At 34.9% G+C, this 15,305-nt stretch overlaps 1 long non-coding RNA gene across 1 annotated transcript in view; it reads left to right on the top strand.

Annotated features, from left to right (window-relative positions):
- Positions 1 to 8,290, top strand: part of LOC136847725 (uncharacterized) — a 62,985-nt gene extending 54,695 nt beyond the window's left edge. Inside the window, exon 2 of the long non-coding RNA XR_010855812.1 lies at positions 7,420 to 8,290. This is a non-coding gene — a long non-coding RNA (uncharacterized lncRNA). The remainder of the gene's footprint in view (positions 1 to 7,419) is intronic.
- Positions 8,291 to 15,305: the final 7,015 nt, after the last annotated feature.

Below are 15,305 nucleotides of genomic sequence, written 5' to 3' on the forward strand. Positions count from 1 at the left end.
CTCTGAATGAATGGACCTCTGCTGGGAATCCACCGTAGTGGGGTGGTGCCGTTATCGCAGATCACTTGGTGCATTGGAGGGGTTATACTAAATGTCGTTTGCAGCTTCCCTTCAGTCCTTAGCTGCACCTTTTTTTTAAGCCCTTTACTTTACCTTCATCCCCGCTTCTTTTCTTGCATCTAAGTTGTCTTATCACTCCAACTCCCTCTTTTCAGTGTCTTAAACACAATGGCTGAAAATGCCTCCATGGTTGGCTTTTAACATAATTTTCCTAAATCGAATCAGCCTAGCTCAGGATCAGAGTAACAGAATGTTGCTGGCAACCGCGTCTCGAAAAGTCCCACTGAGAACCAGACGGTTAACACCACATGGCGCCACCCATAATTAAATACGTGTTCGTTATATATATATATATATATATATATATATATATATATATATATGTATTATATATATATATATATATATATGTATTATATATATATATATATATATATATATATATATATATATATATATATATATATATATATTTATATATATATTATATACATATATATATGTATATATATCCATAAATAAATACATTACTAGCAGATGCTCGCTATCACTCTTATTTGCCAGTTCCATATTTGTACCATACACATACCCACACCCACACCCTTACCCATATCTTTACCATACCCATACCCATACCCATATCTGTACCATACCCATATACCCATACCTATACCAATAGCCATATCTGTTCCATACCCATATCCATACCACACCCATACCTGTACCATACCCATACCTATATCTGTACCATACCCATACCTGTACCATACCCATATCTGTACCATACTAATACCCATACCCCTATCCTTACCATACCCATACCCATATCCATACCCATATCCATACCATACCATGCCATACCATTCCCATACCTATGCTCATACCCATACCCATATGTGTACCATACCCATACCCATATGCATACCATACCCATGCCCATACCCACATCCGTGCTATACCCATACCCACAGCTAAATTAGCCATACCCATACCCACAGCTAAATTAACCCTACCAGTAATAATCAGCAAAAGTCTACGGGCAGCACCAGCCCCGTTTACCTCCTAGTCATGTACAAACAACTGACCATATCTTGGTGTAAGTGCCGGAGCAGCTGTTGATGGGTTTTGAACCAATGCTGATGCCATTGGCGGTTCCGGACCATCACCAGTAGTGCCTGCTGTTGTTCTGAGTCCATTGCGAAAGGAAAATAAGAAAGCTCAGCCAAAAATCCTTATTATCTACCGTTGGGTCACTCAGTGTTGAAAATTTCTGGACTGTTATTATTAACGTCTTCTTAAATCTTAAAAACTACAGTTGCATAATGAGAGTAGTATTTACCGTGATCCTCATAATGCAGGTGGTTCATAGTTACCACATAAGGTTAATTAAACACTTCATAAACTCTAAAAGGTCAAGCAAGTTATATTTTGATTTAAAATATAACTTGCTTGACCTTAAGTTTATGAAGTGTTTAATTAACTTGTACATTACTTTTATGAAAAAAATTATGTTGTTACAAAAATATAAACAATTTGTTAATAGTACTCAATCTCAACACATTTTATTTCGTCATAAAACATGGAAAAGGGAAGAGGGAAGGGGAAGGGGAGGGAAGAGGGATGGGAAAGGAAAGAGTGGGGAGGGGGGGAAGGGGAAGGGAGAGGAGGAAGGGGAGGGAGTGGGAAGGAAAGGAGAGAGGGGGGGGAGGGAGAAGGGGAGGGACACATACACGCACACACACAACACACACAGAAAGGCAGCTAAGGAAATTAATATAATAAATATATATATTATATGATTGATATATGAACATTAAGCTACAAATGTCGTTTAATATCCAACTGGCGTTTCTTCGGGAATATCACCGAACGGGAGTTATAAGTAATAAATGGATTGGCACCCAAGTGACTCGAATAGTCGACAGGATCCTACAACGACTTCCAGTCGACGTTCAAAACCACTGGGCCATCAAGAGCGGTATAAGTTAATGCCGAATTTGCCGTGCTTATACCCGTCTAATGTGAGGATTTGTACTTAGTGTCGGCATCAACCCACCGCCACTATGACAGCTGATTGGTACGCTTGGAACACACAGCTCTTTTTATGAATTTTTATCTCATCGCCTCGATTTTATATACAAACATTAAGCTAAAGCTACAAATGTCGGTTTAGCTCGAAGGCTTGATTGACTGACATTTTCCAGTGCTACGACTGCCTTCGTCAGTGAAGCCATTAAATTCGTTGGAGACCATTGTTCTGTCTTATAAGGGACAGACGTCAGCAGGAAACAAATTTATTCATGCTTTCTGCTGACGTCTCCGGAATTCAGGTGTATCAGTTTCATTCCCTTTTCCTTCATATCTGTTTCTCTCTGCAAGCTGATTTCTTTTTGGAGGCCTCATGAGTTTATGGTCTGTTGACTCTATCCATTAATGTTTTCAGCTGAAGATTTAAAGAAAGAAAGAAAGAAAGAACGTTATAATAGGTATGGAAATCTGGATCAGGGAGGGAATGATGTCAAAGATAGTAATCAGAATATAAATTTATACTTGCTGCAGACTGCTAGCTACCACGACGACAGGAAGCAAAAATTTGTCTTACTTCAGGGTTAGACGCACTGTTTCGTTAGGGGAAAATCGTCGACTCCGGGCTGTAAGACCAGATGAAATGTTGGCCTTAATTTGGAAGATGATATGACGCCGTCTGTAAAGAAGGGGGTGAGGATGTCTTTTATCTGTAATAAATATGATGTACTTTCTAGAAGTATTTTATACCAGAAAAAAAAGAAAGATTGAAGAAGTCATTACAAGGTTAGGGTTGAAAATGTCCGTTTTTTTTTCATACACAACGCTTTGCTGGAAATGTCATCTGCAGTAAATTAAGATTATCAAATGATAGAAACTGTGCTAACACATCGTCCAGCAAACAGCTTAAACAGGATATCATTTTCTTTTATAAAGTGGAAAGAAAGCGATTAAACACATTTTCTCTTACAGTATGCTCTCGATATTATGCCTTCTCAAAGGTATTAAATATTTATGCAGATTTTATTTGGAATTCACGTAATTTTGGCATCAGTTCACAAGTGAATGCAATGAAAGATAGCAAACATTAGCTGATTAAGTTCTGTTGTTTATAAAGAAGACTGGCTAAGGATTATTATTATTATTATTATTATTATTATTATTATTATTATTATTATTATTATTATTATTATTATTATTATTATTATTATTATATTCCATTTTCTGTTACTATAACGGCCTTAAAATTATTATCTTCAAAACAATTATTATTTTTCATTTTCATATTATTATTATTATTATTATTATTATTATTATTATTATTATTATTATTATTATTATTATTAGTAATGTAAAAGCACCCCAAGCAAAAGTTCTGCCCTGCAAATCCACATCCAGTCCACTCGACCTTTCGACCAACTCCTAAAGAATCACCAGTGGTATGAGTCAATTAATTGCTCCTGAAGTACTGAGACGTGTATTTTGGAAACCCAAAGTCGAGCTCTCCCGATAGGTCTATTATTCTTCGTGAGTTATGTTCCTTGTGTTGAATTTTTGCCTCTGAGAACTGGAGCCTTTAGATGAATGAGGGAAAGAGAGAGAAAAAACATACTGAACAGGGGAAAGATTGAGATATTTGGTTTGAATTCGCCCATTCGTTTTGGCTTTTTTTCTTTATCTTTGAAGTTTTATTTTCTAAAGTTTGTCTATTGACGTAAACCTCTCCAAGTCATCGTTTTTGTTTTTTGAAATGAAGTTTGGATGTGTTCGTTCTGTCATAAATTTCTTGTGATCATTCTTTTCGAAGACAATTGTATGGTTTCTTATTCATGTTTGGACCACGGTATACAATGGGAATATTCCATTCATAGTAAAACATATTTTAAATTTTTTAAAATATTTTTAATGTGTTTACTTAATCATTTTCTGTCCAAATTAGCAAGATATATCTTCTCTTAAGAAAATGATACTAAATTTTGTAAATGTGTATTTTGAATACTGCTGTTTTTGATATATGAATAGTAATCATGGTGTTTCTGCAACTATGACAGTACATTATATATATATATATATATATATATATATATATATATATATATATATATATTTGTATATATATACAGTATATATAAATATATAAGTAAATATACACTTATATATAATTATATATGTATACAGTATTATATATTATATATATATATATATATATATATATATATATATATATATATATATATATATGTATATATATATATATATATATATATATATATATATATATATATATATATATAGTGTGTGTGTGTGTGTTACATATATTTAATTGAAATATTTTTAAAAATTCTTGAAAGTTGAATACTGAAGTATTTCCACTTTTTATACATATTAAAGAAATAACGCACTGACACCTCTAACTGGTGCTGATTCTCGTGGTTTTCCTGGAAGCTTCAGTGTTATTGCTTTATAGACCGCGGGGTTACTTTAAATGTTATGAATATATTTGTGTGTTGGTCATTTGCCTTTGCTTTTTGTATTTGCTTTCTCTTTGTTCTGTATTTTTTCGTGTGCTGACGTGCTAGCTTAAAATGTCGTTGGCTTTTAGCCAAATTCATCTCGAATATTTTCGCATTTCGAGTAATGATGAGTGGTAATCTTTGATAGTTTTGTACTACTACTACTACTACTACTACTACTACTACTACTACTACTACTACTACTACTACTACTACTACTACTACTACTACTACTAATAATAATAATAATAATAATAATAATAATAATAATAAAAATAATAAAGAACTCACAGTACCATTTCATTTCTCACGTAGTGTAAACATATTTCCCTGTGATGAAATTGATTTTTTAAAGAACGCTTATTGCGTATGCACTTGCGTCGTATATCTCTTCCGTTTCTTCTTTTCAGTGAGCAGCCCATTTTCTTCGGTGACTCACAAACTTTGTGAAATATTTTTCGTAAATAATTACAGCATTCGGGGACTGTGTTAGAGAAGTTTATAAAGGCACCGGCTGCTACAACTCTCCTTTCCTGGATGCCTTCCGGGAAGGTTCTTGATACTTTCTTACTCTGTTCTTGAACTTCAGTGTTTATATTTAATACGAATATCCTTCTATGTGAAAGTAGGAGCTGTATTTTGAAACAACAGTGTTTATATTTAAAGCGAATATCCTTCAGTGTGAAAGTAAGAGCTGTATTTTGAAACAACAGTGTTTATATTTAAAACGAATATTCTTCAGTGTGAAAGTAAGAGCTGTATTTTGAAACAACAGTGTTTATATTTAAAACGAATATTCTTCAGTGTGAAAGTAAGAGCTGTATTTTGAAACAACAGTGTTTATATTTAAAACGAATATCCTTCAGTGTGAAAGTAAGAGCTGTATTTTGAAACAACAGTGTTTATATTTAAAACGAATATCCTTCAGTGTGAAAGTAAGAGCTGTATTTTGAAACAACAGTGTTTATATTTGAAACGAATATCCTTCAGTGTGAAAGTAGAGCTGTATTTTGAAACAACAGTGTTTATATTTAAAACGAATATCCTTCAGTGTGAAAGTAAGAGCTGTATTTTGAAACAACAGTGTTTATATTTGAAACGAATATCCTTCAGTGTGAAAGTAAGAGCTGTATTTTGAAACAACAGTGTTTATATGTAAAACGAATATCCTTCAGTGTTAAAGGAAGAGCTGTATTTTGAAACAACAGGACTGTATGCAACTCGGTCGAAAGTTGCCGTTTTGTTATTATTTGTGTCTTTTCAAATTTACGCTTGTATTCATGAACATTTTTGTGGATATTCATGTATATTTTCCGGCCACGGTTTAGTGATGTATCATAGATATTTTGTATTTTTTACAAATTGGCGATTATGTGACCATTTATGTGCATTGTTTAAGTAGATCAGGAATTTAAAAAGTTATTATTGTATAACTGTCAGTTATCAGATTCCAGAAAAACTGAAAATTAGTCAAATACATCCTTAACACCTCATCGTAACGAACTTCTATACTTATCAGCTAACTTATTATTTTCCTGTGCTACCGTTTTAGATGTAATATAATTTTAATTATATCTCCTAAATTGAATGTTTTTGAAGTAAATCTCCTGAATTGAAGGGTTTTGAAGTAAATCTCCTAAATTGAGGGTTTTGAAGTAAATCTAAATTGAATGTTTTTGAAGTATCTAAATTGAATGTTTTGAAGTAAATCTCCTAAATTGAGTGTTTTTGAATAAATCTCCTAAATTGAATGTTTTTGAAGTAAATCTAAATTGAATGTTTTTGAAGTAAATCTCCTAAATTGAATGTTTTTGAAGTAAATCTCCTAAATTGAATGTTTTTGAAGTAATCTCCTAAATTGAATGTTTTTGAAGCAAATCTCCTAAATTAAATGTTTTTCAAGCAAATCTCTTACATTGAATGTTTTGAAGTAAATCTAAATCGAGTGTTTTTGAAGCAAATCTCCTAAATTAAATGTTTTTAAAGCAAACCTCCTAAATTAAATGTTTTTGAAGCAAATCTCCTAAATTGAATGTTTTGAAGTAAATCTAAATTGAATGTTTTTGAAGCAAATCTCCTAAATTGAATGTTTAAGCGTCAGTTACAGATGAGCTCAATTAGAAGCTATGTGGAATTGCTGTTAGGTGTAAGATATGTAGAAAGTACTCAAGTGCAGCGTACAGTTCACAGGTTCCTTGTTACCTAACAGACTTTTGTACTTAGCATAAAGCCAGACCCCAAAGCGACTGTTAAGTTGAGGTCCTATTTGTTTATTGTAATCTGACGAAAGAGTTTTACTAATTGGCATTGTTGTAACCCATGAGGCTTTGCTGTCGTTAGCCTCCACAACACACCTGTAGGATACTTTCCTCCTTTGTCCGGAAACAAGAAAATAAAGGGAATGCGGAAAGTAATCAGGTGGTCGAGAAAATCAAAGGACATCGCTTAGAGGATATTGCAGAATGTAGGATGCGGCTAGAAACTCAGGATATCTAACACCTTGCCACTTACAAATAATATAAAACATATAGCATGTTCCATGTATGAAACGTACTATATCTATATCGTATATTTCATATGATGTTGGAAATAATGACATTATAGAAAGATCTGTGAAAACTAGCTGCCCTTGTATCTTTCATTCATAAAAGCCCCATCAGTTAATTTGTATATGTTCGTTCTGGGAATCGTTGCTCTAACTTCAAAAGCTCCGTAATTTTTTAGTAAGCGTTATTTCTATTTCACGTAAACCTGACAGTTTTAGTAAATGGACTTTTGCGGTTTATCAGATTTTTAATTGTAACTTTTTTCTCCTTTCCAGGTAACGTGATGTGAACGGTGTTTATTAGGTCTCCTATCATGTAGTTTAGTTGTAATAATTATTTGTGTGAAAGATAAACAGTCAGACGGGCTGTCAAGCATATGCAGTGAAAGGCAGTGGCACTGAAAGACAGTGCTGCAGAAATAGACATCAGAACGTAGATATAAGACCAGACGGAAGGAATAGACAGAAATATGCAGTGAAAGAAAGACGGAAACAGAGATATAGAAACAGATTGAGAAAAAACAAAGATTGACAGAAAAAGAAAGAAAGAAAAGAACTTTTTGTACTTGGCTGGACTACATTATTGATGAAAGCTGCCTGGGCAACCAGATCCTTAAACTGACGGGAACCGATGTGAGTTGGTAAGTACTGTGAAGTATTCCATGTAACACATTTAACGTAGTTAATCAGTATTTGTAATTTTTGTAATGGAAATGGCCAAAATGATTGCATTATGGTAAGGGGACTTTAGGGTTAGATTTCGTATGGCAGCCGCCCCCTTTTTTTTTTTTTTTTATTAAAAACTGGTAGGTTATTGATTTCAATATGACATTTTTAAGATTTCCTGTTGTGTCTTCACAAGCGTCCTAACGTTTTTCTTTTGGCAATAAACGTTTGTATTTCCATTGTATCTTGACTGTTTCAATTAATTAAGCATGGGTTTTCACGTGTGCTTGTATTTTTGAGGTTGTGTGCGTTTGTTTTTGTTTTTGCACTGTTCGGAATATTGCATTATGGAGGATATAATTCACCTACTTCACAGTTCTGGCTGAAGTTAGAAAATTTGTGAATACAAAAGGGGTGGAATGGACGTAGGTGAACGGACAGCAGGTACACACACATACACACACACACACACACACACACACACACACACACAAAAGAAAAAAACAGGAAAAAGAATAGGGACTGACAGGCAGACAGGCGAGCAGACAGAAATAGAAAATCTTCGCAGTGTATTATGTTATTTACTTGGTCGAGCTTCAGTACTTTGCTGTTACACCCTAGGTAATCTCTGCACGATTAAATGCAAATTGTATTCATATTTTTTTCTGTGTAACAACGACAGTTCACATTTGGATTTGGCGTCGTCCAGGCCGAGCTTCTCTTACAAATGGCCGCTATATGATTATGCAATATGAAGATCCTTGCTTCAGGCGGTGCGTGACGTCTTTAGGGCAAGACTTTCCGTCTTGACCATTTCTGATCTCGCTTACCGTGATGCAGGTAATCTGTGGTTCTGTTACTGGCGCTTTTATATTTTGCTAAGATTGGAATTCACTTTCAAACTCTGTGTTCCGTCCGCGTTCTTCGTGCTTCATTCCCTTTTGTGCTTTGGCCTTTCATCGCTTGTTTCTTCTAGCCTGGGCTAGAGAGAAAACACCAGGATACCGTAGGCTTCGCTTCATACAAAAGTAAAATCCGTAAAGGGGGAAAAATCATATCCACAGAGCATCAGCGTTTACTCAGCATTTTTGTCTACATAAAAGCGATGCATTTCCTGCTCAACGAGATGTAAATATCAAATAAAAAATATTACCCATGCGAGAATAAAGCTCTTAATCGCTTCGTAGTTCTCTGTTCTGGCAATACTGTTGACATTATGACTGCGCCCTTTCATCGTGAAATTTTAAACTGACAGGATTTTTATATAATCCGGTGCTCCGGAATATTTTCCGAAAGGGAAAAATAACATAGTTTTGTGAGATCTATCATGTTCGATTAAACTTCGTGCTTTTTAACAATTACGATTGCCGGGGATATTACACTCCAGGCTGTAATGCGGTATGTTTACTTGTCTTAACACTATCAGGATATACTGAAATATGAAGAAATCAATTTTTCACTTATTGTTGTATTCCTTCCATATATTTGCGTGCGTATGTGTGTTATTTCGCTTATACACCTATTCCCCTGAAAGAAAATGACTCTGTAATGTTTTTTTATTTAAGGACTGATGTGGAATGGGACTAGTTTCCCTTGACTATTCTCAACATTGCCTTCTACAAACATCAACCAGCCTCACTCCATACATAACTCATTTTCTTACTCCACAACTTTGCACGTGCGTCAGAAGTACTCGTACTTTATCTCTCATACTATAAAGATGTTAACGGCCACGGAACCATAACACACGACTGTCCCAGCTATATTCCAAACGAACAATTTTCGTCTGCACATTTTAAGTAGGCTTCAGTGATATTTTAAGAAAATTGTATCACTCTCAGAAAATTCGTTTTTTTTTATACACACTTGGCACCTTCCGCATTGTATCTCTGTCTGTTCTCTCGTATGCTTCTTTTAATTCTTATACATTGCAAATACAGCTTCTGGGCTTTGCTTTCAAACCTCTCATACAACTCATTCTTAATAAACAAGTGATACAAACACCTCGCATGCCTAAACCCACACTGCTTCTCCCTTCTCAAGTCTTCTGTCATTCCTCGGTATGCCAAGTGATGGCATTTCCTTATAGTTCTTACAGCCATGTCTATCATCAGCACTTTTATTCTCATTTACAAAGGAACAATTACCCCTCACATACGTCACTGTTGGAACGATCCCACATCCAAATGTACATTGCACACCTGGATCGTCCGCACTCCAGCATCCCATTAGCATCCTACCAACTCACTGACGCCTTTCATTTAGCAGCCTCTTAATTCCCCGCCTTACATTATTAACAGTCACTTAGATAAGCATTCTCAAATATATATACTTATCCTTCCACTCCTGCATCATTCATATGTACCATTTTCTATCTTCCAGACTCAACAATTTTTTTCAGCATAATAGATAGATAGTGAGATAGATAGATAGATGGATATAGTTTAAGCAATATTTTCCCAACGGAAATATCAAGACTAGACAAACTTGCATCATGAACTATCTGAGATAGAGGGAGACGGGGAGGGGGAGGGGGAGAAAGACGGAGGAAGGAGCTAATGAACAAACTTGATGTTGAAGGAGCGTTGCAGAACTGCTCTTAAACAACTAATAACTCGTTCAGAACCATTATCCCCACTCGTAAAACATTGTCGGGATGAGGGGAGAGAGAGAGAGAGAGAGAGAGAGAGAGAGAGAGAGAGAGAGAGAGAGAGAGAGAGAGAGAGAAAATGGCTGGTGAATATTTGATGAATGGTTCCACACACCTGAGTGGGGAAGGTTATCTCCTTAAGGATCTCATTTTCAAGTAAGATACAATTTCTTTATATATCTCGTTTGATTCCTGACATTTTACACTCTCTCTCTCTCTCTCTCTCTCTCTCTCTCTCTCTCTCTCTCTCTCTCTCTCTCTCTCTGACGCCTTGCAAGATCGAAAGCGTTGCAAAATCAGATTAGCTGCAAGTTTACGCGTCAGTGCATTATAGAAGAATGGGAGAGGCTCCTCCAAGAATGTCATTAAAAGTAGCACGCCTGAATGGCGCAAGAAAATGAGACAGTTATCATTGTTATTATTACTAGTAGTAATATTAAAAGTAATAGTGATAGCAGTAGCAGTAGTTGTGTCCAAAATGTGTAGGCATCCGTAAGTTATAAAAAACAGAGATACAGACTTGCAAAGCAAGCTTCCAATAAATAGATAAATGTCTGCATGAAACAATAAAACCAGAGGACACGACACACAAATTAACAAGGTAACCTAAACAAGGAGGTTGGCATAAAGGAAACCAACCATAAAAATAAGAAGAGTCAGTCAGACAGGTGCCGTGGTGTGGAATGACGGCTCCCCCAAAGCGGCGTATAACTCGACGAGCTGGAGATGCGTAAAATGTATGCATGATGCTGGAGAGCTTGATAAGATCTCGTGCATAGAGACTGGTGCAATTTAGATGGAAAAGAGGCTAAGCCTCTCGTTCAGCCAGGGGTTGCAATAACTCATCTTAATTGAAAAGGCTGGGGATAAAAGCGTCCCTATGCAGCAACACGAGAAGGGAAGTAGGGAGTCTTGAAAATTGAAACAAAATTAGTTTTATTTTTAGCTTTTTTCAATTATCATTGAACTGAAAACAACCTTAAAAACATTTCACTGGCTTTAAAAACAGCAATTTATTTACTTAAATACCTCACCTCTCTCTCTCTCTCTCTCTCTCTCTCTCTCTCTCTCTCTCTCTCTCTCTCTCTCTCTCTCTCTCTCTCTCTCTCTCTCTCTCTCCGCACACACACACATATATATACTGTATGTATGTATGTATGTATGTATATATATATATATATATATATATATATATATATATATATATATATATATATATATATATATATATATAATATATAAATATGTATATATATATATATATATATATATATATATATATATATATATATATATATATATATATATATATATATATATATATATATATATGTGTGTGTGTGTGTGTGTGTGTGTGTGTGTATAATGCATCTCATGCCTTCGAACGTCAAAGCAAAATCTCTTATGGCTTGTTGCACAAACACGTTCCCTTTGCCTCCATTCAGCAGCATGTAATCATCCCATTATATTTTTCCATGATGTTCATAAAACAAATCATCCCTATGTGTTCATTTATTCTCGACGGAATGAGAGCGAAATAAACTTTCATATGGGCAAACTGGCCTTCAAAAGTTAAAGTTATCATCCAGCAGTTTCTCTCAATTAATTGACTGATGGAAAAAAATCCCCTGATGGACTCCGACCCGACAGTTATGTATGTATGTATGTATGTATGTATGTATGTATGTATGTATGTATATGGGAAAGGATATTGGTAAAACTCAAATTTATACATATCTTTACATACATATATATAATATATATATGTATATATATATATTTGCACATACACATACATACATACATACATACATACATACATACATACATACATACATACATACATACAATACTGTGAGAAATACCTTTAATGAAGGGAAACTTACTTTTATGAAAGAATATTGACAGGTATTCGGGAAGAAAATTGGAGAAGAGATAGAAGTAAAGGTGATAGAAGCAGCTGTAAGTATACTACTTTGGCAGAATATTCATTAGGAATATACCCATAAGATAGATGACTTTAAGATTGATAGGAAAAAAAAATTTTGGGTCTGAATAAGGAAAAGGGTGCCTATATTAAGTGTTTTTCTAATTAAACAGTTATTTGATAAGATTGCAGGTAAAAGGAAAAAGCTTTATGATGACGTAGGAGAAGCTTACAACAGAATCGGTATAGAGGCCATGTAGTGGGCGTTGAGGAGATCAGCTGGGCTTTAATGAATGGCTTAATGCGAGAGGCCATAAAAGGATGTTAAATAAGGTGCAGTGGGGAGGGATAAGAAAATGACCAGAGGATGATGTCTATAGGTGATACAGCACTGACAACGGTCAGTGAAGAGAAACAGCACAAACTGGTATTAGAGTGAAATTGTTTACAAAAAAAGTTAAGAACTTATATGAACAACGGTAAGGTTATAAATGTAAATGAAAATAAGAGAGGAAATAATGTAAGTTGACATAGGCGTTGGAATGGATGGAAGCTGTCGATTTGTAAAGGAAGAAGCTATGTCAAAAGATGGAAGACGAAAGAAGAGGTGAGTCAGAGGACAGGTGAAGCGAGGGGAGTAGCTGTGTACAGAAGGTTTAGACTTGGAGTGTCTGTGGAAGCCAAAGTGGGAATAGATAAAGAGAATCTTGTGGATATTGAATATGAGTGAGACATGAAAGGCGTAAGCTGTTGAGGTGAATTGTTCGTGAAGTGTATGCGATCGTAAGACGTGAAAGGGTGAGGAATGTAGAGATACATAAGGTAAAACGATTAATGCAGATGAGAGGATTGATTAGAATGTCTTGAAATGCGTTGCTCATGTGGAAGGAATGGAAGATGGTAGGCTGGTGAAATGAGTTTATAATTCAGAAATGGTAAGCGGGAAGAGGAGAGGAGGCCTGTAAAAAAGTTGGTTAGAAGTACTGAAAAGGAAGGGTGAGGATGCACGAAAGATATGAGTTGAATTGTAGTATGTAGTGGAATTTCAACGCGAGGTAGACGATCTTATTGTGTTGGTGTATGAAACGGCAAATCTCATGGAAGATAGGTGTATGAAACGGCAAATCTCATGGAAGATTGGGGTAGCAAACGGCAAATATGGAAGACTGGTGTATGAAACGGCAAACCTCATGGAAGATTGGTGTATGAAACGGCAAACCTCATGGAAGATTGGTGTATGAAACGGCAAACCTCATGGAAGATTGGTGTATGAAACGGCAAACCTCATGGAAGATTGGTGTATGAAACGGCAAACCTCATGGAAGATTGGCGTATGAAACGGCAAACCTCATGGAAGATTGGCGTATGAAACGGCAAACCTCATGGAAGATTGGTGTATGAAACGGCAAATCCATGGAAGACTGGTGCATGAAACGGCAAATCTCATGGAAGATTGACCCAGTGGTGGGTAATCCATGCGTCAGTTATTAGAGATGACTATTGTGACATCGCGTTTTTCCCTCTAGACCTGACTCCCAGCTAGAGGAAATGGATATGTCAAATTGCCCATTTCTTGGCAGTGTTGGCAAAACTTAGGGTGTCTGCATGTCCCTTGAGCCCCTGGCTGCACCCCATTAAGAGCGCTTTATTTATTTTTTTTTCCACATGCGCTTCCTCTTTTCCATCTTGCTATCCAACTCATCTTACAAATACTTCTTAGTGGAACTGTGGTGATTTATCTCAGTTTCGCCTTTAGATCCTTATACTTCATTTCCTGTCATTTTTTTTATCTGTTTTATCTTACTGTCCAGCAACCCCAACCCCTTCTTTTCACTGCCTTAGGCGCTGCGTGGCCGAAAATGCTCCAGTGCTTTGCTTAATAGCATAAATTTGATGATTCGTTTATTAGAGATTAAATAACGTAACTGGTTGTTAGTTGGCTATGGTGGGTAGAAAATCTCAGGGCTTAGCCACCACATTGCCAAAACACTTGCTTGAAATATGGTAAAAACAGAAATATATATATATATATATATATATATATATATATATATATATATATGTATATTGTATGTATATATACGTATATATAAACATATATATACACATATATAATATATATATATATATATATATATATATATATATATATATATATATATATATATATATATATACATATATATATATATATGTATATATATACATACATATATATATATATATATATATATATATATATATATATATATATATATATATATATATATACATACATACTGTACACTGTATAGAAACAAACACATCTGGAACATTGACAAGTGGAGCCAGGTTTTCTTGCCTCTTCTCTCCCTCTGTATAATTGGGCCGGGCAAAGGCGGCCATCCAAGACCCTTTGATAGCAGAATAGTTTCGTCTGGTAGCAATTTCCCTTTTGTAGAAGCGGCCCTGGAACTCCATTACATTTCGTTCTGCATTGTTTGAATTGCTCGGGGAGGAAAAAGGCCGTTGGTTTCACTCAGGAATTGTTTCCAGATTTCGCTGAAGGGAATAAAAGTGGACTCAAAGAACTACATTGGATTTGATGCTTTTGTTTTTGTTTCGCTTTGTGATTTGTGGCAGTCTTATCCTCCTGTCCTTGCATGTGCAGTTATGGGTGATTATATTATTTCGTTATGAATTATTCAGTCCTTGAAGTACTGGATGAGTGATATCTTTTGCTGCTGTCGTGTGAATTATACTCAGAATAAATATTATTATGAAATTTTGTAAACGTATATATATACATGTATATATAAATATATATAAATAATATATATATATATATATATATATATATATATTTATATATATAAATATATATAAATAATATATATATATATATATGCATATATATATATATATATATATATATATATA

This window comes from Macrobrachium rosenbergii, chromosome 17, assembly GCF_040412425.1.
Source record: "Macrobrachium rosenbergii isolate ZJJX-2024 chromosome 17, ASM4041242v1, whole genome shotgun sequence".
In the NCBI taxonomy this organism is placed as follows: domain Eukaryota; kingdom Metazoa; phylum Arthropoda; class Malacostraca; order Decapoda; family Palaemonidae; genus Macrobrachium; species Macrobrachium rosenbergii.